The sequence below is a fragment of the Artemia franciscana genome, chromosome 7 (assembly GCF_032884065.1).
Source record: "Artemia franciscana chromosome 7, ASM3288406v1, whole genome shotgun sequence".
Taxonomy (NCBI): Eukaryota; Metazoa; Arthropoda; class Branchiopoda; order Anostraca; family Artemiidae; genus Artemia; species Artemia franciscana.
This window is the reverse complement of record NC_088869.1, coordinates 34,467,372-34,488,751: the sequence shown is the minus strand read 5'-3', so window position 1 is coordinate 34,488,751 and position 21,380 is coordinate 34,467,372. Positions and strand designations below refer to the sequence as shown.

At 33.8% G+C, this 21,380-nt stretch overlaps 1 protein-coding gene across 1 annotated transcript in view; it reads left to right on the top strand.

Annotated features, from left to right (window-relative positions):
• The window catches only part of LOC136029196 (uncharacterized), a 51,016-nt gene that overhangs the window by 7,018 nt on the left and 22,618 nt on the right, over positions 1-21,380 (top strand). The window lies entirely within an intron of this gene.

Below are 21,380 nucleotides of genomic sequence, written 5' to 3'. Positions count from 1 at the left end.
TTTGATAGGACAATAGAACTTTCAATTTCAGTTGAAAGCTTTTATGCCCCTTGTGCATAACTTATAATCCTTCCTCTTAAGCTCTGGAGGGTTTTGTCAACCCTGGAGGCATTGTTATATGATCCTTGGACTATTTTGAACAAAAAGGTTTTCTCAAAATTTCGATCGGATGCATTCGTGGGAAAGAGGGCTTGGAGGGGGGGTATGTCCCTTTCCATCACTTTTTACTCTTTAAAAGGCAACTAAAACTTTCAATTTACAATCAAATGAGCCTCCTCCAAGTTCATGCGACCACCCCTTCTATAAAATTGTGTATGCCCCCCAGGCATAGCCCACAACCCTTGCTTTTAGCTCTGAGTTTTTGTGTCAAGCCTGGAGGCATTGTTATATGATCTTTGAACTATATTGAATAAATCGGCTATCTCAAAATTACGATAGGATCTATTTGGGGAAAATAGGGCCTAGGTGGGGGGGTTAGTCTCCCTTTGATCACCTTTGATTCTTAAAGAAGGAACTAGTGCTTTAATATCCAATCAAGTGATCCTCCTTCAAATTTGAACGATCACCCTGCTATAAAAACCTTATATGCCCCCTGGGCATAACCTACAGCTCTTGCTCCAAGGCTCAGGGAGTTTGTATATACCCGGGAGGCATTTTGTATGATGTTTGGACTAATTTAAACGAAATTTACATATTAGTTTGATCAGATCTACTTGGGGTAAAAGGCGCGGAGGAGGGGCTCGTTACCCTCCGATGACTTTTGACTCTTAAAAGGGGCAATATAACTTTTGATTTCCAATCGAATGAGCCCTATCCAAATTTTCTATGGCTCTGGAGGAGGGAGGTTAGACATCCCCAGAGACATAATTACTGGACTTTTCAATTATGCTGTACAAAATGGATATTGTGAAGTTTCGATTGGATGGGTTTAGGGAAATGATAGGCGTAGGGGGGCTGGTTGCCCTTCAATTTTTTTACTCTTTAAAAGGGCACTGGACTTTCAAGCTCCTTTCGAAGCTTTTACGAAAACTCCATCTATGACAAATACCTTCGTAATAATACATTGCGCTCACATCGCTCTTTATTTAAGCAGCGCTATTGCGCTGCCTATGAAAGCATGACGTTAAAAAAACTTCTCTCCTTCCTAAAACCCCACTTTTCTTAACCTGTAAAATTACATGAAAAATAAGTACATGTGGCTTATTAATAGTTAATTAGGGACATACGTAAGGGAAGGGGTCACTCAGACAAGTAGCCCCTAGAATATTGAATTTTCTTAAATTTTTCTTCCAGTATCTTGTATTTTCTGTATAATGTGCCTATTTTTCGAAGCTGTTTCCCTCCAAGATAAAATTATGCGTGCGTGCCTGGCCGTTGCTTTGGATTTTTTATTTATACCAAAGCAAGTCTAAAGCAAGATCAGGATATATTAGATAATAGTAATTTAGAAAAAAATATTAGAGGAAAACTTAATAAAGATTTGTTCTTTACTAAGCGATGGATTTTTCTTCACCAAGAAAACGGAAAAAAAATTGAAACAAAATTTTAGTTGAAATTAACAACGTGCTGAACACCAAATGTCACTGCTGTAACTGAATTTTCATAAACACTTGCAAGTGCGCAAAAACAAATAATTGAAGAAAAAACGGGTTTAATTTTTTTATAAATAAAGCAGTGACAACAAAATAAAAACTACACTTTAACTAACAAAAAATAAAAATACTCCGAATATTTCGGCCCCACCTCCGGGAGCCTTTCTCAACGGGAAAAAAAAAAAAAACAAAAAGGGAGAAAATTACAACAATTTAAGACTATTTTTAAGACATTTTAAAAAATGCCACGACAACTAAACCAAACTAAAAATATAAACAATCAAACATAAAAGAAACAAGAACTCGCATTTTTAAAACAAACACTCCCGCACTTGACTGTAACTTTAGAAAAAACTGCAATAATTGTTTCTATTGGCACTTTCCTCTGCCACAATCGCTGTATAAATGGGGATCTATCAAAAATGAAATATATAAATACTTGTAACAATACGAAAAAGAGGTCACCCAACCCCCAAATCCAATCAAAATCTTACAGGTTAATGAAACACAATTATGAATTATAAATTGAATGAATTTTTTCATTTGCTATTTTAGCTGCCGTCCGTTGACTTCTTACAGCATTGACCATGCTTTGACCTCCGTTCGCAAGGTTATTACTTGTTTCAGGACAATTATGCAAACCAATACTCATTGAAGTTTTTGACTGGTCTTTAATTAAACTATTATAAATTGAATTTAATTTAAATTCCCCCTCATCTCTATTGATACTAATACCCCCATAGATAATCTTTTTTATTTCTATAATTTCTCTGAAACTTTTGTAATTATTGATAAGTCTGTAGGACTTTTACAAAGTTTCAGAGAAATTATAGAAATAAAAAAGATTATCTATGGGGGTTCTGGTGCTTGTAAATCACTGTATACGAAGTGATTATTTGATCTCAGAGCGTCCATGCAGCTGTTTTGTTTAAAAAAAGGATATAGTGTCTTACTTTTTATGAAAAGCTAAAGTACGTTTAGCTGTTTCCATAATCAGGAAATTTTTCTCAATTCTAGATACGATTCAGATTCTTTGAAGCACCACGATTATCACGATTCGCAATTCCGATTCATCGTCCCATTAACAGCTTTCAATATATATTTTATTGTCTGGTTTTTATATAAAATAGTTAAACGAATCAGCTATGCACGGAATCCCTGTTTGACTATAGAAATGGCCTTTTTGATAGATCCGTGCCGAGGAAGCATTATTGCGAATTCTTGAAATAAAATAAGTCTCAAAATATGTATGTATATACAAACAAAACCAAAACAAAGAAGAACTGACAGGAAAAAAAATGTATAAATAAGACAATTATATGTAAGACCAGACATATTATCAACGAAGGATAATCACAAAAATTGTCATTTGATTATTCATTTCACTTGTTATCATTGTTGCTTTATCTATTTAATCATGTTGCATTTGGATTAAGTTCTATTAGATACTTCGATATCAGTTTACAATTTTTTCTCTCAAAAGTCTTGAACTTTGGCATCAGTGTTTTTTTTTACTTCAAATTATTGAACTTTTCGGAAAGAAAGATCAAGTCTTGTCTTGTTTTCAGCCATCGGTTTTAATCGTATTTTGGATCTTTTGTCCCTTAAGAGAGTCCCAAATGCCTGCTTAGAATCATAAAGTAGTAATCCAATCGTTAATTAGAGAAAAGTAAAGCTTGCTATGACATCCCCGAGAGGAAATGAACCTCGTCAAATAATTCAACCAATTTCCAATCATCCTCCTGCCTGGTCACCTTGATAGTTATTTAAGAGCCTCAAGTTGTAAATAGTTGCAGCATATTAATATTTTTTTATTTGTTGAGACTTACCTTCTCCCCTTTTTATTACCATTTCTTATCCGATCTTGGGTAAAAATTGCTAAGGAAAATGTGCACGTATTGAATTTATTGTCTGGCGGATCCGACATTTCGATTCTGTCCTACTCTTTCCTTCATATCCTGTCAATTTTCGTCTATTATGTGTAAGTTGAATCATTCAAGTGCTGATCTATATTAATCACTAGTCTAGAAAAAAAGTCTTCCTTTTCTCCTTATGTCTTTTTTTTTCTTTCTTTAATGTGTCTGTGCTGTTGCATTGGTGATTTCTCTTTTCATTATATCATGCTTTTGTATCTTAAAAGTTTTTTTTTCACGAGATACGTCATTATCAAAATTCTTAGGGACTGACGAATTCTTTGTTATGATACATATATATATATATATATATATATATATATATATATATATATATATATATACATATATATATATATATATATATATATATATATATATATATATATTTATATATATTTATATATATCATGAAAAGAGAAATCACCAATGCAACAAAAAAAAAGAAAAAAAAAGAGAGACAGAAGGAGAAAAGGAAGACTGTTTTCCTAAATTAGTGATTAATATAGACCAGCACTTGAATGAGGCCCTAACCCTACTCATCCATACAATCACATAGGTCAAACAGCATAGCCATACACAATCAACCATAAAGAATAATCCATGGACAGGCAGTCATGTCGTCATTAAGTATAAGTCGTCATTTACCAAACAATAGAAAAAATAATATAGACAAATAATTCAGAGGCAACACCCAACACAAGGGCTCATCAGGAGAATACACTGGCCTATATAGGGTTTCGCCACTTTAAATTCTCTACCCAGCACAGTGTTGTGGCTACCACAGAATATCCATGGCATCCCCGTGTCAGGTATCACCCCCAAAATACATGCCTATGAAAGAAAAAAAAAAAAAAAAAAACAGCAAATGTAAAACAACCAAGTAAAACCAAAACAAGCTTATCCTGTTAATATATCCCTCTTTTTAGCAACAATAGGTAAACTAAATATTATAAATTTTACCAAATCACAAATATTAACACATTGCAAATATATATATATACATATATATATATATATATATATATATATATATATATATATATATATATATATATATATATATATATATATATATATATATATATATATATAATATATATATATAATATGTATATATATAACCTATATATATATATATATATATAAATATATATATATATATATATATATATATATATATATATATATATATATATATATATATATATATATATATATACCTGTATATAACCTATATATATATCCTATATATATATTAAACAAAAAAAGCAAGTTTTTTTAAATGAAAGTAAGGAGCGACATTAACACTTAAAACGAAAAGAAATTACTCCGTATATGAAAGGGGCTTTTCGTCCTCAACGCCTCGCTCTTTACGCTAAAGTTTGACTTTTTCTCTTAAATCGACTTCTTAAAAATTTTAAAAACTTTAGCGTAAAGAGCGAGGCGTTGAGGACCAAAAGCCCCTTTCATATACCGAGTAATTTCTGTTCGTTTTAAGTTTTAATGTCGCTCCTTACTTTCATTTAAAAAAACTTATTTTTTTTTGTTTAATTTCTGGACGTTTTTAAATTAATGCATTTTTTTTTATCTTGGCTCTTCGCGCATAAATAATTAAAACGAAATTTGCATATTATTTTTTTGGGGGCTAAATGGGTTTTTCATAGTTATAATTGGAAGATTTTGAGAAAAAAGGAGCGAGAGAGGAGGCCTAGTTGCCCTCAAAAAATGCAAAGTTCCACATTTTTGTCGATAAGGGCTTGAAACTTCTACAATAAGGTTGTCTGATACGCTGAATATGATGGTGTGATTTTCGTTAAGATCGCATGACTTTTAGGGGGTATTTTCCCCTATTTTTTAAAATGAGGCAAATTTTCCCAGGCTCGTAACTTTTTGACGGGTAAGACTAATCTTGATGAAACTTATATATTTAAAATCAGCATTAAAATGAGATTCTTTTGATGTAACTATTGGCATCAAAATTTCATTTTTTAGAGTTTTGGTTACTATTGAGCCGGGTCTTACTACAGTTCGTTACCACGAACTGTTTGATATATATATATATATATATATATATATATATATATATATATATATATATATATATATATATATATATATATATATATATACATATATATATATATATATATATATATATATATATATATATATATATATATATATATATATTTGATATATATATATATATATATTGATATATATATATATTTATTTGTATTGGAAGATGCGGCTAGACGGCATAATAGTAAAATATTATACTGGCATGTTAATAAATTGAAAGGGAGTAGTCAATCCGGACTAGTCCCAGTTAAAGATAGAATTGGGGCCACAATTAGTGATAAGGAAAAAGTTAAAGAAAGATGGGTGGAACATTTTGAGAATGTGCTAAACCGAGATACAGTTGCAGGAAAAGATATAGATGAAAATGAAAAAGTTTGTGATACTTTGGATGTGAAGGAAGATATGTTTAGTGAGGAAGAATTAGCGACAGTACTAAAAGGATTAAAAAATAATAAGGATCCAGGTGCTGATAGTGTGATAAATGAGTTTCTTAAATATGGTGGCTCTGAGGTTAGGAATAAACTACTGAAGATTATGAACATGATTTTTGAAAAAGGGTAAGCACCTAATGATTTTAGGAAAACCTTAATTAAACCACTGTATAAGAAAGGTGACAAGAGTGAGTGTCGTAATTATTGAGGCATTGGTCTGGTCTCTGTAGGAAGCAAATTACTGAGTAATATGATACTTTTTAGACTGAGAGATGCTGTAGACAAAGTTTTAAGGGAAGAACAGTGCAGTTTTAGAAAAGATAGAGGATGTGTCAACCAAGTTTTCACTCTTCGTTGTCAAACGCCTTTGGTCCTCAGTTTTATCGATTATGAGCAAGCTTTCGATTTTGTTGATAGAAGAGCGTTAGCAAAAGTCTTATCCTTGTATGGTATACCAGAGAAATACATTAAAGTGATTTGTGCTATGTACGAGAATAATACTGCTGCGGTTAAGGTAGGAAATGAGGTTAGCAACTGGTTTTGTATTAAATCAGGAGTTATGCAGCGTTGTGTTCTATCCCCCTTTATATGGATCATTTTGATGGACTTTGTCTTAAGGAGCACAGGAAAGGCAATTGGAGACCACGGAATTAAATGGGGAGGAAAAACGCTCCTGGACTTAGATTATGCTGATGATTTAAGCATATTAGATGAAAGTGTGGGTAAAATGAATGAATTTTTAGAGGTTTTGCGAGTTCAGGGTGCTAGAATAGGCTTGAAAATTAATGCGAAGAAGACTAAGTCACTAAGGCTAGGAATAAGTGAAGATGAAAAGGTGACGTTGGGTAACAAAAAGATTGATCAGGTTGGCAGCTTCACTTACCTTGGTAGTAACAAACAGTTCGCGGTAACGAACTGTAGTAAGGAGCGGCCCGGCTGAATAGTCACCAAAAATCTTAAAAACGGAATTCTGATATCAATAGCTACTTCAAAAGAATCGTATTTTAATGCTGATTTTTAATATATAACTTTAAATATATAAGTCTTACCCATCAAAAGTTGCGAGCCTGAAAAAATTTGCCTTATTTCAGAAAATAGGGGAAAACAACCCCTAAAAGTCATAGAACCTTAACGAAAATCACACCACCAGATTCAGCGTATCAGAGAACACCATAGTAGAAGTTTCAAGCTCCTATCTACAAAAATGTGGAATTTTGTATTTTTTGCCAAAAGGCAGATCACGGATGCGTTGTTATTTGTTTGTTTGTTTTTTTCCCAGGGGTGATCGTATCGACCCAGTGTTCCTAGAATCTTGCGAGAGGGCTCATTCTAACGGAAATGAAAAGTTCTAGTGCCCTTTTTAAGTGACCAAAAAATTGGAGGGCACCTAGGCCCCCTCCCACGCTAATCATTTTCCCAAAGTCGCCAGATCAAAATTCGGAGATAGCCATTTTATTCAGCGTAGTCAAAAAACCTTATAACTATGTCTTTGGGGACGACTTACTCCCCCACAGTCCCCGTGGGAGGGGCCACAAGTTACAAACTTTGACCAATGCTTACATATAGTAATTGTTATTTGAAGTGTACAGACGTTTTAAGAGGGATTTTTAGGTTGGGGGAGGATTTGAGAAGAGGGTAATATGTTGGGGGAACTTTCCTTGGAGGAATTTGTCATGGAGGAAGAAACTTTTCATGAAGGGAACGCAGGATTGTCTAGCATTATTTAAAAAAATACAATGAATAAATAAATATGAAAAAGTTTTTTCAACTGAAAGTAAGGAGAAGCATTAAAATTTAAAACGAACAGAAATTATTACGCATATGATGGGCTCACCTCCTCCTAATACCTCGCTCTTTTTAAAGCTAAAGCAATTATAGTAATTTCAACTATTTAAAGTTGAAATTACTATCCCACATAAAGGTTACGTGGGAGGATCTTTCCATGGAGCAATTTTTCACGAGGGAAGAGAATTTCCATGAAGGGGTTGCAGTATTTTCTAGCATCATTTATAAAAAGACAATGAGAAAATATTTTTTTTCAACTGGAAGCAATGATCAACATTAAAACTTAAAATGAACATAAAATATTACTTATATAAGGGGGTTCGTCTCTTCCACAATACCTTGCTCTTTACGCTAAAGTATTTGTAGTAACTCTAACTAGTTATTCTACGGCCTTTGTGATTCAAGGGTCATTCTGAAAGATTTGGGACAAAATTCAAGCTTTAGTGTAAAGAATGAAGTATTGACGAGGGGGCAAACCCCCTCATATACGTAATAAAAATGCACAAATATATAAGTTCGTTACATAAGCTAATTCGTAAGGTACGTATGTTTAATACTAACAAAAACGTTTGTAAAAAAATAAAACAAATCTAGTTGTATTTTTAAGTAACCAAAAATTGGGAGGTAACTAGGCCTCCTCTCCCACCCCCTTTTTTAGCGAAATCGTCCGATCAAAACTATGAGAAAGCCATTTAGCTTGTAATTAACATAAAAATTGCTTCTCCAGACTAAACATCCGTATGATATATGGGTAGATTATTGCAAAATATATCGTGCGAAGAATACGTTCCGGCAGAATATGCTTCAATCTTTTGAGGATGCCAACTCCACGTGCAACTTTGGTGGAGATAATGTCGCTATGATGCTTCCACGATAGATTAGAATCAATATGGAAGCCGAGGTACCGCAGTGATATAACTTGTAAAATAGGCTATTTTATATATATATTCTATATATTCTATTTTCACCAAATAGAACTTTACCACTTACATCAACAGAATCACCCACTCTACAGAATGTCAGTAAAAAATTTTCTTTACATTCACACACAGCACACTTAAACTTGTAAACATCTCTAATCTTTTGAGAGTAATATGAGCTTTTGCTATCAAATTATCTGTGGATTTTGAAAATTTTGTTAGCAATAATGTTAGTAATATATGTATCCTTTAGTAAACGCGCATCATGTTCACGTAAACTAAATAAAGTAAAGGGCCCAGCACAGACATTTTACTATTTATAATGTTAGATATTGTCGTATGAGTGTCTACACCAGGTAACTACTTTACCCCAATACAAGGCTATCAAGCATGGACTCTTGATCATAATTATCAAGCTTTTTTCTATTCGACCAATTCTCTCCTCCAAATTTTCAATTTGAAATCTCAGACTACCTAGTAGAGCCTGCTCAATTTTTGCAAACTTTGGATTAAACTCGAGCGTGATTGAATCATAAACCTGGCTGATTATCAGTTCAGTACCTTCTTTGTTCAGTGAATTTGGGTCATTGAACTTTTCAGTAACTGAAAGTAAATGAAAGCAAGGAGCAACATTAAAGAGTGTTAGCCCCACTCTTAGCGTAAAGAGTGGGGCGTTGAGGAGGAAAAGCCCCTTTTATATGCGGAGTAATTTCTGTTTGTTTTAAGCTTTAATGTTGCTCCTTACTTTCATTTAAAAAAACTTGTTTTTTTATTTAATTTCTGGACGTTTTTGAATTAATGCATGTTTTGATCTTGGCTCTCCGCACATAATGATTAAAGCGAAATTTGCATATGAATTAATTGCAATTAATCGGAATATTTTGAGACAAAGGGGCGAGGGAGGAGCAATAAAAACCTTTTAAGTTTTTTATTGCTTAAAAAAGCAACTAGAACTTGTAATTTTTTACAAACGTCTTCATTGGTAAAAAATATACGTAACTTACGAATTAACTTACGTAACGAACTTCTATATTCGTATGTTTTTATTGCGTATATTAGGGGGTTCAACCCTCGTCGATACCTCGCTCTTTACACTAAAACTTAGATTTTGTCCCAATTCCTTAAGAATGACCTCTAAATCACAAAGGCCGTAGAATAAATAGTTGAAATTACTAAAAATACTTTAGCGTAAAGAGTGAGGTATTACAAGAAGCTAAACCTCTCATATGCATAATAATTTTTGTTCGTTTTAAGTTTTAATGCTGCTCCTTACTTTCAGTAGAAAAAGTTTTCATATTTATTTTTTCATTGTTTTTTTTTTCAAATAATACTAGAAAATCCTGCGCCCCCTTCACTGAAATTCTCTTCCCCCATGAAAATTTCTCCATGGAAATATCCTCCCAAGTAACCCCCCCCCCTCAACTCTCCCCGCTAAACCAAAAAAAAAATCTCCCTGAAAACGTCTGTACACTTCCCAGTAACCATTACTATATGTTAACACAGGTCAAAGTTTGCGACTTGCAGCCCCTCCCACGGTGACTGCGGGGGAGTGAGTTGTCCCTAAAGACATAGTTATTAGGTTTTTCGACCATGGTGAATACAATGGCCATCTCAGAATTTTGATCCGGTGACTTTTTGGAAAAAAATGAGCGTAGGAGGGGGCCTAGGTGCCCTCCAATGTTTTTGGTCACTTAAAAAGGGCACTAGAACTTTTAATTTCCGTTGGAATAAGCCCTCTTGCGACATACTAGGATCACTCAGTCGATAAGATCACCCCTGGGGGAAAAAACAAACAAATAAACACGCATCCGCGATCTGTTTTCTGGCAAAAAATGCGAAATTCCACATTTTTGTAGATAGGAGCTTGAAACTTCTACAATAAGGTAACGGGAACAATAAGGTAACAATAAGGTTCTACGTTAAGATTCTATGTCTTTTAGCGATTGCTTCCCCCTATTCTCTAAAATGAGGCAAATTTTATCAGGCTCGTAACTTTCGATGGGTATAACTGGTCTTGATGAAACTTATATATTTAAAATCAGCATTAAAATGTGGTTCTTTTGATTTAACTCTTGGTATCAAAATTCCATTTTTTAGATTTTGGTTACTATTGAGCCGGGTCGCTCCTTACTACAGTTCGTTACCACGAACTGTTTGATTGGTTTTTTTTCCAGCAGATGACTTTTTATTTTCTCCAGCTGGGCTTCAGTTGTAGCTAATTGTTCGTAAATCGGGGCGATGCTTGAAGACACCGAGTTGGACCCTAATTTATCTCTTGCTTTCAGGGCTTAAAAGGTCTTAGAAAAAGTTTGTAAATTTCTGTGGTATTAACAAGTTTTTGTGGCACTTTGTATTTACGAAGTGACATATAGTGATCATAAATTCTGTCGGTCTGTCTGTCTGTCTTTCCCTGTTTTACCAGTTTAGGCACTTCCAGATAAGCTAGGACGATGAAATTTAGCAGGCATATGCGGAACCAGACTAGATTAAAATAGAAATAGTCGTTTCCCCAATTCGATCATCTGGGGGGGAGTGGGGAGACGGTTAATTAAAAAAAAAGACCGGGATGAAACTTGGTGGTAAAAATGAGCACAAATCTTAGATACGTGATTGACATATTCGGAACGGGTCCACTCTCTTTGGAGAAGTTGGGGGAGGGTTAATTCTGAAAAATGAGAAAAATCAGTACCAGAAAAGATTAAATTAGAAATAGTCAATTTATCCGATTCGACCGTCGTGGGGGGGGGGGGGGCGTGGAGGGACAGTTAATTCGAAAAAACGAGGTGTATTTAAGTTACGAAGGAGTGATCGAATCTTAATGAAATCTCATATTTAGAAGGATCTTGCAACTCAGATCTTTTGTTTTAGATCTGGCTGAATCCTGTTTCATTGGGGGGAGTCGTGGGGGGGCCAGAAATCTTCGAAAACGCTCAGAGTGGAGAGGTCAGGATGAAATTTGGTGGGAAGAATAAGCACACATCCAAGATACGTGACTGACATAACTGGACCGGATCCGCTCTCTTTGGGAGAGTTGGGGGGGGGGGTAATTCTGAAAAATTGGAAAAATGAGGTATTTGTAATTTATGGACAGGTGATCAGATCTTAATGAAACTCGATATTTAGAGGATCTTGTGCTTCAGCACTCTTATGACAAATCCAGACCAGATCCGGTGAAAGTAGGCGGAGGTGGAGATGGAAACCGAAAATCTTGGAAAATGATTAGAGTGAAGAGATCGGGATGAAACTTGGTGGGTAGAATAAGCAAATATCATAGATACCTGATTGACGTAACCGGACTGGATTCGCTCTCGTTGGGGGAGTTGGGGTGGGGGAGGGTTAATTCTGAAAAATTAGAAAAAATGAGGTATTTTTAACTTAGGAAAGAGTCATCAGATATCAATGAAATTTGATGTTTAGAAGGATATCGTGTCTCACAGCTCTTATTTTAAATTCCGACCAGATCCGGTGACATCGCGGGGAAATCTAAAATCATGGAAAACGCTTAGAGTGGGGGATCGGAATGAAACTTGGTGGTAAAAATAATCCTAAGTCCTAGATATGAGATTAACGTAACTGGAACCAATCTGCTCTCTTTGGGGGAGTTGGGAGGAGGAGGGTTAATACTGAAAAATTAAAGAATAAGATATTTTCAACTTATGAAGGAGAGATTGGATTTTATTGAAAATTGAAATTTGGACGGATATCATGTCTCAGTGCTCTTATTTTAAATCCCGACCGGATCCGGTAAAGAGGAAGTTGGGGAGGGGGACCTAAAATCTTGGAAAACGCTTAGAGTATAGGGGTCGGGATGAAACTTGGTGGTAAAAATAAGTACATGTCCTAGAAACGGGATTGACAGCCTGAACGGATCTGCTCTCTTTGGGGGAGTTGGGGGGGGAGGGTTAATTCTAAAAAATAGACAAAATTAGGTATTTTAACTTATGAAAGAGTGATCGTACCTTAATGAAATTCCATATTTAGAAGGATCTCGAAACCCAGATCTCTCATTTTAAATCCCTACCAGATCCATTAGGGGGAGTAATTCGTCATTAGAGGGGGGGGGACCGGAAATATTGGAAAACGCTTAAAGCGGAGAGATCAGGATGAAACTTGGTGGAAAGAATAAGCACAAGTCCAAGATAGGTGACTGACATAACCGGATCTGATCCGCTCTCTTTGGTAGAGTTGGGGGGGGGGGGGAGTAATTCGGTAAAATTTGATCTCATCCTAAATCCTGACCAGATCTGGTAACATTGAAGAGAGCTTGAGGGGGAAACTGGAATTCTTGGAAAACGTGATAATCGAGACATCTTACGAATGGGTGATCGGATCTTAATGAAACTTAATAGGTAGAAGAATCTTATGTTTCAGATAATCCATTTTCAATTCGAATTGGATCCAAGGACATAGAGGGTTGGAGGGAAAAACAGAAACCTTGTAAACTGGAAATCTTGGAAAACGCTTAGGGTGGAGAGATCGGGATGAAACTTGATGGGAAGAATAAGCACAAGCTATAGATACGAGATTGACATTAATGGTACGGATCCGTTCTCTTTGGGGGAGCTGGAAGTTGTTAATTTCGAAAAATTAGAAAAATTGAGGTGTTTTTAACTTAAGAATGGGTGACCAGATGTTAATAAAATTTGATAATTAGGAGAAACTCATGTCTCAGAGGTCTTCTTTCAAATCCCGACTTGATCTGTTGACATTGGGAGGGGGGATTTGGAGGGTGAAACCGGAAATCTTGGAAAATGCTTATAAGCGCCGTAGATACCTAATTGACGTAACCGGACTGGATCCGCTTTCTTTGGGGGAGTTAGGTGGTGGGGTTCAGTGCTTTGGTGAGTTTAGTGCTTCTGGACGTGCTAGGACGATGAAAATTGGTAGGCATGTCAGGGAGCTGCACTAATTGACTCCTTACAGTTGTTTTCCCCGATTCGACTATCTGGGGGGCTGAAGGGAGAGGAAAAATTAGAAAAATTGAGGTATTTTTCACTTACGAGTGGGCGATCGGATCTTAATGAATTTTGATATTTAGAAGGACCTCGTGACTCAGAGCTCTTATTTTAAATCCCGACCGGCATTAAGCCTCTGATTTTCCTTTTAAAGCAATCTATTGATTCTTAGAATTTTGCTACAGCTCATATCATATGAGCTCTTGGCTCCTCTTGACCTCGTCACAAGTGCGATATGAGCTCTTAGCTCTTGTTTTTGACGAATAGTATATAAATCCTGGTAGTTTCAAAAATTTAATAAATACCCCTAGGGGGTTTCCTTCCTCTCTTACCTGTATTTATGACCCCAGGGCAAGGGTGCCCAATGTTTATTATGTACCTTCACGAACATATCTTTTTAAGTGACATAAATTTAATAGTATTTGCATTACTCCGTAAAGCAAATTATATGATTACCCCGGTTCCCAACCGGGGTAAATATCGTAGATACGTGATTGACGTCCCAAACCGGGGTAATCAGTCATTTATGAACGAGCCTATAAATCATCAACTGTATGAGATGATGGGGTTTAACCAAAATATTCTAAGATACGGCACTATTAGGAATAAAATGAGATCCCGTGGAACTAAAATGGACGAAAATCCTACAACTTCAGATTAAAAAAAAATAATGTTCGTATATTTTATAGGCCTACAATCGGCGTTTCTTTACTTTTAAGAGCCAATAATGTTTGAAATAATGTGTTTTAAAGAATAACGTTCTTTTTAAAAATAATATTCATACATTTTATAGGCCTACAATCGATGTTTCTTTACTTTTAAAGGCCAATAATGTTTAAAATAATGTGTTTTTAAGAATAATGTTCTTTTTAAGAATAATGTTCTTTTTTAAAATAATGTTCATACATTTTATAGGCCTACAATCAATGTTTCTTTACTTTTAAAGGCCAATAATGTTTAAAATAATGTGTCTTTAAGAATATTGTTCTTTTTAAAAATAACGTTCATACATCTTATAGGCGCACAATCGATGTTTCTTTACTTTTAAAGGCCAATAATGTTTAAAATAATGTGTTTTTAAGAATATTGTTCATTTTAAAAATAAAGTTTATACATTTTATAGGTCTACAATCGGTGTTTCTTTACTTTTGAAGGCGAATAATGTTTAAAATGATGTGTTTTTAAGAATATTGTTCATTTTAAAAATAACTTCACACATTTAATAGGTCTACAATCGGTGTTTCTTTACTTTTGAAGGCGAATAATGTTTAAAATGATGTGTTTTTAAGAATAATTTTCTTTTTAAAAATAATGTTCATACATTTTATAGGTCTACAATCGGTGTTTCTTTACTTTTAAAGGCCAATAATGTTAAAATGATGTGTTTTTAAGAGTATTGTTCTTTTTAAAATAATGATCATACATTTTATAGGTCTACAATCGGTGTTTCTTTACTTTTAAAGGCCAATAATATTAAAATGATGTGTTTTTAAGAGTATTGTTCTTTTTAAAATAATGTTCATACATTTTATAGGTCTACAATCGGTGTTTCTTTACTTTTAAAGGCCAATAATATTAAAATGATGTGTTTTTAAGAGTATTGTTCTTTTTAAAAATAATGTTCATACATTTTATAGGTCTACAATCGGTGTTTCTTTACTTTTAAAGGCCAATAATATTAAAATGATGTGTTTTTAAGAGTATTGTTCTTTTTAAAAATAATGTTCATACATTTTATAGGTCTACAATCGGTGTTTCTTTACTTTTAAAGGCCAATAATGTTAAAATGATGTGTTTTTAAGAGTATTGTTCTTTTTAAAATAATGTTCATACATTTTATAGGTCTACAATCGGTGTTTCTTTACTTTTAAAGGCCAATAATATTAAAATGATGTGTTTTTAAGAGTATTGTTCTTTTTAAAATAATGTTCATACATTTTATAGGTCTACAATCGGTGTTTCTTTACTTTTAAAGGCCAATAATATTAAAATGACGTGTTTTTAAGAGTATTGTTCTTTTTAAAATAATGTTCATACATTTTATAGGTCTACAATCGGTGTTTCTTTACTTTTAAAGGCCAATAATATTAAAATGATGTGTTTTTAAGAGTATTGTTCTTTTTAAAAATAATGTTCATACATTTTATAGGTCTACAATCGGTGTTTCTTTACTTTTAAAGGCCAATAATATTAAAATGATGTGTTTTTAAGAGTATTGTTCTTTTTAAAATAATGTTCATACATTTTATAGGTCTACAATCGGTGTTTCTTTACTTTTATTGGCCAATAATATTAAAGTGATGTGTTTTTAAGAGTATTATTCTTTTTAAAATAATGTTCATACATTTTATAGGTCTACAATCGGTGTTTCTTTACTTTTAAAGGCCAATAATATTAAAATGATGTGTTTTTAAGAGTATTGTTCTTTTTAAAATAATGTTCATACATTTTATAGGTCTACAATCGGTGTTTCTTTACTTTTAAAGGCCAATAATATTAAAATGATGTGTTTTTAAGAGTATTGTTCTTTTTAAAATAATGTTCATACATTTTATAGGTCTACAATCGGTGTTTCTTTACTTTTAAAGGCCAATAATGTTAAAATGATGTGTTTTTAAGAGTATTGTTCTTTTTAAAATAATGTTCATACATTTTATAGGTCTACAATCGGTGTTTCTTTACTTTTAAAGGCCAATAATGTTAAAATGATGTGTTTTTAAGAGTATTGTTCTTTTTAAAATAATGTTCATACATTTTATAGGTCTACAATCGGTGTTTCTTTACTTTTAAAGGCCAATAATATTAAAATGATGTGTTTTTAAGAGTATTGTTCTTTTTAAAAATAATGTTCACATATTTTATAGGTCTACAATCGGTGTTTCTTTACTTTTAAAGGCCAATAATATTAAAATGATGTGTTTTTAAGAGTATTGTTCTTTTTAAAATAATGTTCATACATTTTATAGGTCTACAATCGGTGTTTCTTTACTTTTAAAGGCCAATAATATTAAAATGATGTGTTTTTAAGAGTATTGTTCTTTTTAAAATAATGTTCATACATTTTATAGGTCTACAATCGGTGTTTCTTTACTTTTAAAGGCCAATAATATTAAAATGATGTGTTTTTAAGAGTATTGTTCTTTTTAAAACAATGTTCATACATTTTATAGGCCTACAATCGGTGTTTCTTTACTTTTAAAGGCCAATAATGTTATCTGCTTTGTAACAGCTTTGTAACCTAACAAATTCCAATTCTTATGAAGTGTTAAAAATGATATTGCCTCAAGGTGTTGTTGCCAATTATACATGTTTTCAACTTCCTTTTAAATCTGGTCGTAATGCTAAGGAGATGTCAACATTCTGAATGATATTCTGGCAACCCTTCAAGGAGTGCTTAAGCCAATGAGAAAGGAGGAAATCTTTAATATTAAGAATTATTGCTAAGAATCATCTCTCATAACTACAAACTTGAGAATCTTTGGGATTATTTATCGGTATAAGATCTACAAAACGACACAAAAATCAAGGTTGTATGATTAGTTACAACCCTTTTAAATAGTAAAGGAAGAATATCTTAAATCGCAAATTTTAAAGGAAACTGATGATAATAAAAAAAAAAAAATTCACGGCCAAAAATTTTGAAATCTTGTGGCAAATCGAGAGGCTACTTTACAATTCTGTATGTCTTCTAAAAGTAATTTTATTACTACTTTTAAAAATTAGAGGTGTCCCCACTAATTAATTTTTTATGAAGCTCAAAAGAAAAAAAAATGCAAATTTGTTCGGCCTATTCATGGGAAAGCTTTCAATGAAGCCACAGTAATTTTTTCATCAAAGAATCTGCTCGTGTCTGTTGTTAATACGCATTTCACTGCTATAGGAAAATAGCATTGGCTTCAAACCTCGGAGATTGACTTTAAAAAAAGGTTTGGAAGAATAGAAAGATATTTCTGTAAACCAAGATTAGAATATTTTAAGCTACAGTGATGATAGTGGTCAAATATGGCTCTGAAGCATGGGCGCTCCGAAAAGCAGATGTAGATTTACTAGATGTTTTCCAGAGAAATTGCCTACGGATTGTTCTGGTTACCCGGCTTACTTACCGTATTTTAAACAGTAGGTTGTACGGAAAATGTGGCTCAATCCCGCTTTCTAGGGCTGTAATGAAAGAAAGGTTGAGATGGCTAGGCCACGTTCTGCGGATTAGGGATGACAGATTGCCAAAGATTGTGCTTTTTGGCTAACTGTCTGGGGCTACACGGAAAGCAGGTCGTCCTTGTATGGGCTGGGAGGATGTCATAAATAAAGATTTAAAGGACATGGGAACTTCCTGGGAGGGTGTAAAGAGGGAGGCCTTGAATAGATTAGACTGGAGGAGAAGCGTGCGTAGCTGTGTTGGCCTCAGGCGGCTTGGTGCTGCAGTGAGTTATTAGTCGTAGTAGTAATATATATATATATATATATATATATATATATATATATATATATATATATATATATATATATGTGTATATATATATATATATATATATATATATATATATATATATATATATATATATATATATATATATATATATATATATATATATATATATATATATATATATATATATATATATATATATATATATATATATATATATATATATATATATATATATATATATACATAGACATAAAGCTTAAAACGAGCCAAGAACTGATTCTTTGCAACAGTAAGTTGGAGGCAATAAGTCAACCCATGACCCTTCCGTCATCCCCCTATTCCAACATCTTTGCTAAAAGTGAAGTAATCGCAAGGATTTTCGATCTGTACTAACGGAGGACCTATTTGGCGTCTCTAACATGCACCCCATCCTTATACACACTACCTCACCACTTATATTTTAGCAAAAAGTAAGCATAGTGCTTTTTGTTTGAACATCATCACACAAGGATTCTCAGCTAGTATTATTAGGAAGAATAAAGTAGGCTTATGCTCTCTTCAATACCGCCTTCCCTTTTCCATGTTCTTGTGTCGAAAAAATGCAACCATGCTGTGTCTTGTTCGATGTGGAATCTTTCGAAGATTTTCAGTCCGTAACATTGAAGGTATAAAGTGAGCTCGAAGACCCTCCAAGTACAAGTAGAAAACCCTCCAACAACCACAATCTCCTTTTTCTAACATTTCTGAAGAAAGGTTGGGATGCTACACCTTAATTAAAATGTAAATATGTAAAGATCTTCAATAGGCAAGATTAGAGGATCACTGTAGATATATGGTCCTCCAATTCAGTCCACCCCTCCCATCACCAACTTTTAGTACAAAGATAGATATGTTGTACCTTCCATGTCCATGGAAGTAGAACGTTAGGTACGTTGCTTAAACAGGAATCGTGTAAGAATTTTAATATCAGCTGAATGAGAGGCAAAACACCTTGCACCTTATTTGAACCGGAACAACACAAGCATTTTCAATCATTAAGATTCAAGAAATAAAGTGATCTATAGCCCCCTCTAAAACTCCAGCCAACTTTTTAGCACAAATATAAGCATTAACAAGAATTATGCAAGATTTTTATTCATATGACTTGAAAGCCTAAGTGAGGCATTTGCGCCTTCAATTCCCCCACCCTCTCATCCCCACCTTTTTAGCAGAAAAATAAATACGTTGATTCCTGTTCGAAGCGTAATCATACATAAATTTTTGAACTCTACGATCAGAGGGAAGAAAATAGGCCATAAGCCCATCCAAGACCGCCTCCTCTCAGTAACTGTTCTGTAGAAAGGTAGACAGGCAGTTTTTTCCTTTGTGGATTAAGGGATGCTGTAGATATATTTTAAGAGAAGAACAGTGTGTTTTAGGAAGGGGGGCTGATCCGTGTTGCACCGTCGCAGGTTTCCTCTGAAATTTTATATCATTTCTGTATGGCCGCAGGTTCACAGATTTTTTCCAAAAAATGGTAGAAAGTCAAAAGTTTTGTATCTAAAGCTCCAGAGTTGCCAACAAAAGGACATTTTAGCGCTTTTATGACAATTTCCCCCTGGGGTGACAGTTTAGGGTCTGAAAAGAAGACTTCTGTCATTTTGGCCAATCGTGGATTTTAAATCAAAAGCAACTATTGATTCAACAGTCCTAAATGACGCAGTAGGCTTTATACTTTTATAGCTTGATTTACATGTTCAATATAAGTTTTACTTGTTTTAAGATTTATTTATTTCACTCATATTAGTACATACTATAAGTTTGTTTGACATGATTGTTTATTTAATTTTTGTTCGTTTTAGTTTAATCTTTAAAATGTAATTTTTGGTCGTTTTAAGTTCGAATTATTATAGGTTTTTATTTCTGCTGATCTTAAGTTTAATATGGCCTTTACTTTTTTTTGAAAAACTTCTTTTTTGGAAATTCTTATAATCAATCATAGGAAGCGCCATAGCGCTGCCTAAGCAAAGAGCGATGCGGGCACAATGTATTATTTATTTAATTTTTCTTTAAAACTAGAAAAGCTTATTGCCTATAACACTAAAGGGAATAAAAAAAAATGACTAAAAATTATAAAGAGACATTATGTTACTTCACAACATCTGCTTGTAATGTGCTACTCGACAGATGAAGATATAAAAGATTTCCTGGAGCTGCCATGGATATACACAACTGGGCCAGTATCAGAACTTCCCTTTCTGCAATGAAAATGATTTGGGGTGGGTGGGAATGTCTGGTAGAATGAAAATACTGGGAACCTAAGGATCGGAAAGTACCTTAAGCCCAATCTTCTGCACAAGCATCCCACCTCCCAGCTGGAGTGGTTTGTTTCAACTTTAGTAGGAGGAAGTAGAAGGAGAGCTGACCTGGCTACATTATTTTTAAAGGTTATTTATATAATCTATTTTTCCCGTTTTGTGATTAATCTATAGTGTCAGGCTAGTGAAGCATACTATAAATGAGTTCGAGTTCGAACAGATAATGTCAAAGGCTTTTGGAGGTATTTTCTTTAGGAAGAGAAAGCATTTGATAGCACACCATTTGTTCGTATTGCTGTGATGTATTAGCCGTCAATTATTGAACATGTTTCTCCTGAACTCCAACCACCAGTATTTAGCCCCCCTATCCTCTACTGGGATAGCCCAAAAGCCCATCTTCAAAAGGAAAGTCGAAGAATTTTGGTTTGAAAATGCCTTTTATCGATTTCAGACATCTCTCTCCCTATAGAAGCTCCTTTTTATGCCCCTCTCTCATTTTGAATCTTTGCACGTATAGGTATATTGCAGCTAGGCATATAATGATCAATATCGAGATTGATATGAGTCTGTTCCCTTAGATTCTGGTAACCGTTTTGACAATTTTGTTATTTTAACTCATTGAAAAATGGGTAAGCATCCAACACATCTTATGCAAATAAAATTTAAACGTTGTTTGAGCTCTTTCATGGTAAAGTTTAACTGATTTAGAGTTTGACAATGGATTAGAACTTCTTTTGAATTCAGCGGAAAGTCGATATCTCAACAGCAACCATTTTTCTTAGGGAAAGTCTGCCATTAGCGGGACTCAGCCTTTTGATCTCCTGCTTCTAGGTAGGCCTTGTAAAGCTAAAACGTTTTGAAATATCGAGCAAGCAAGACATATAATCCAGCTATTAACGTCAACGTGCATTGCTTGTACGGACTCCTCACAAGAAGTTACAATCTTCGTCACTGATTGTCTTTACTGCTACAA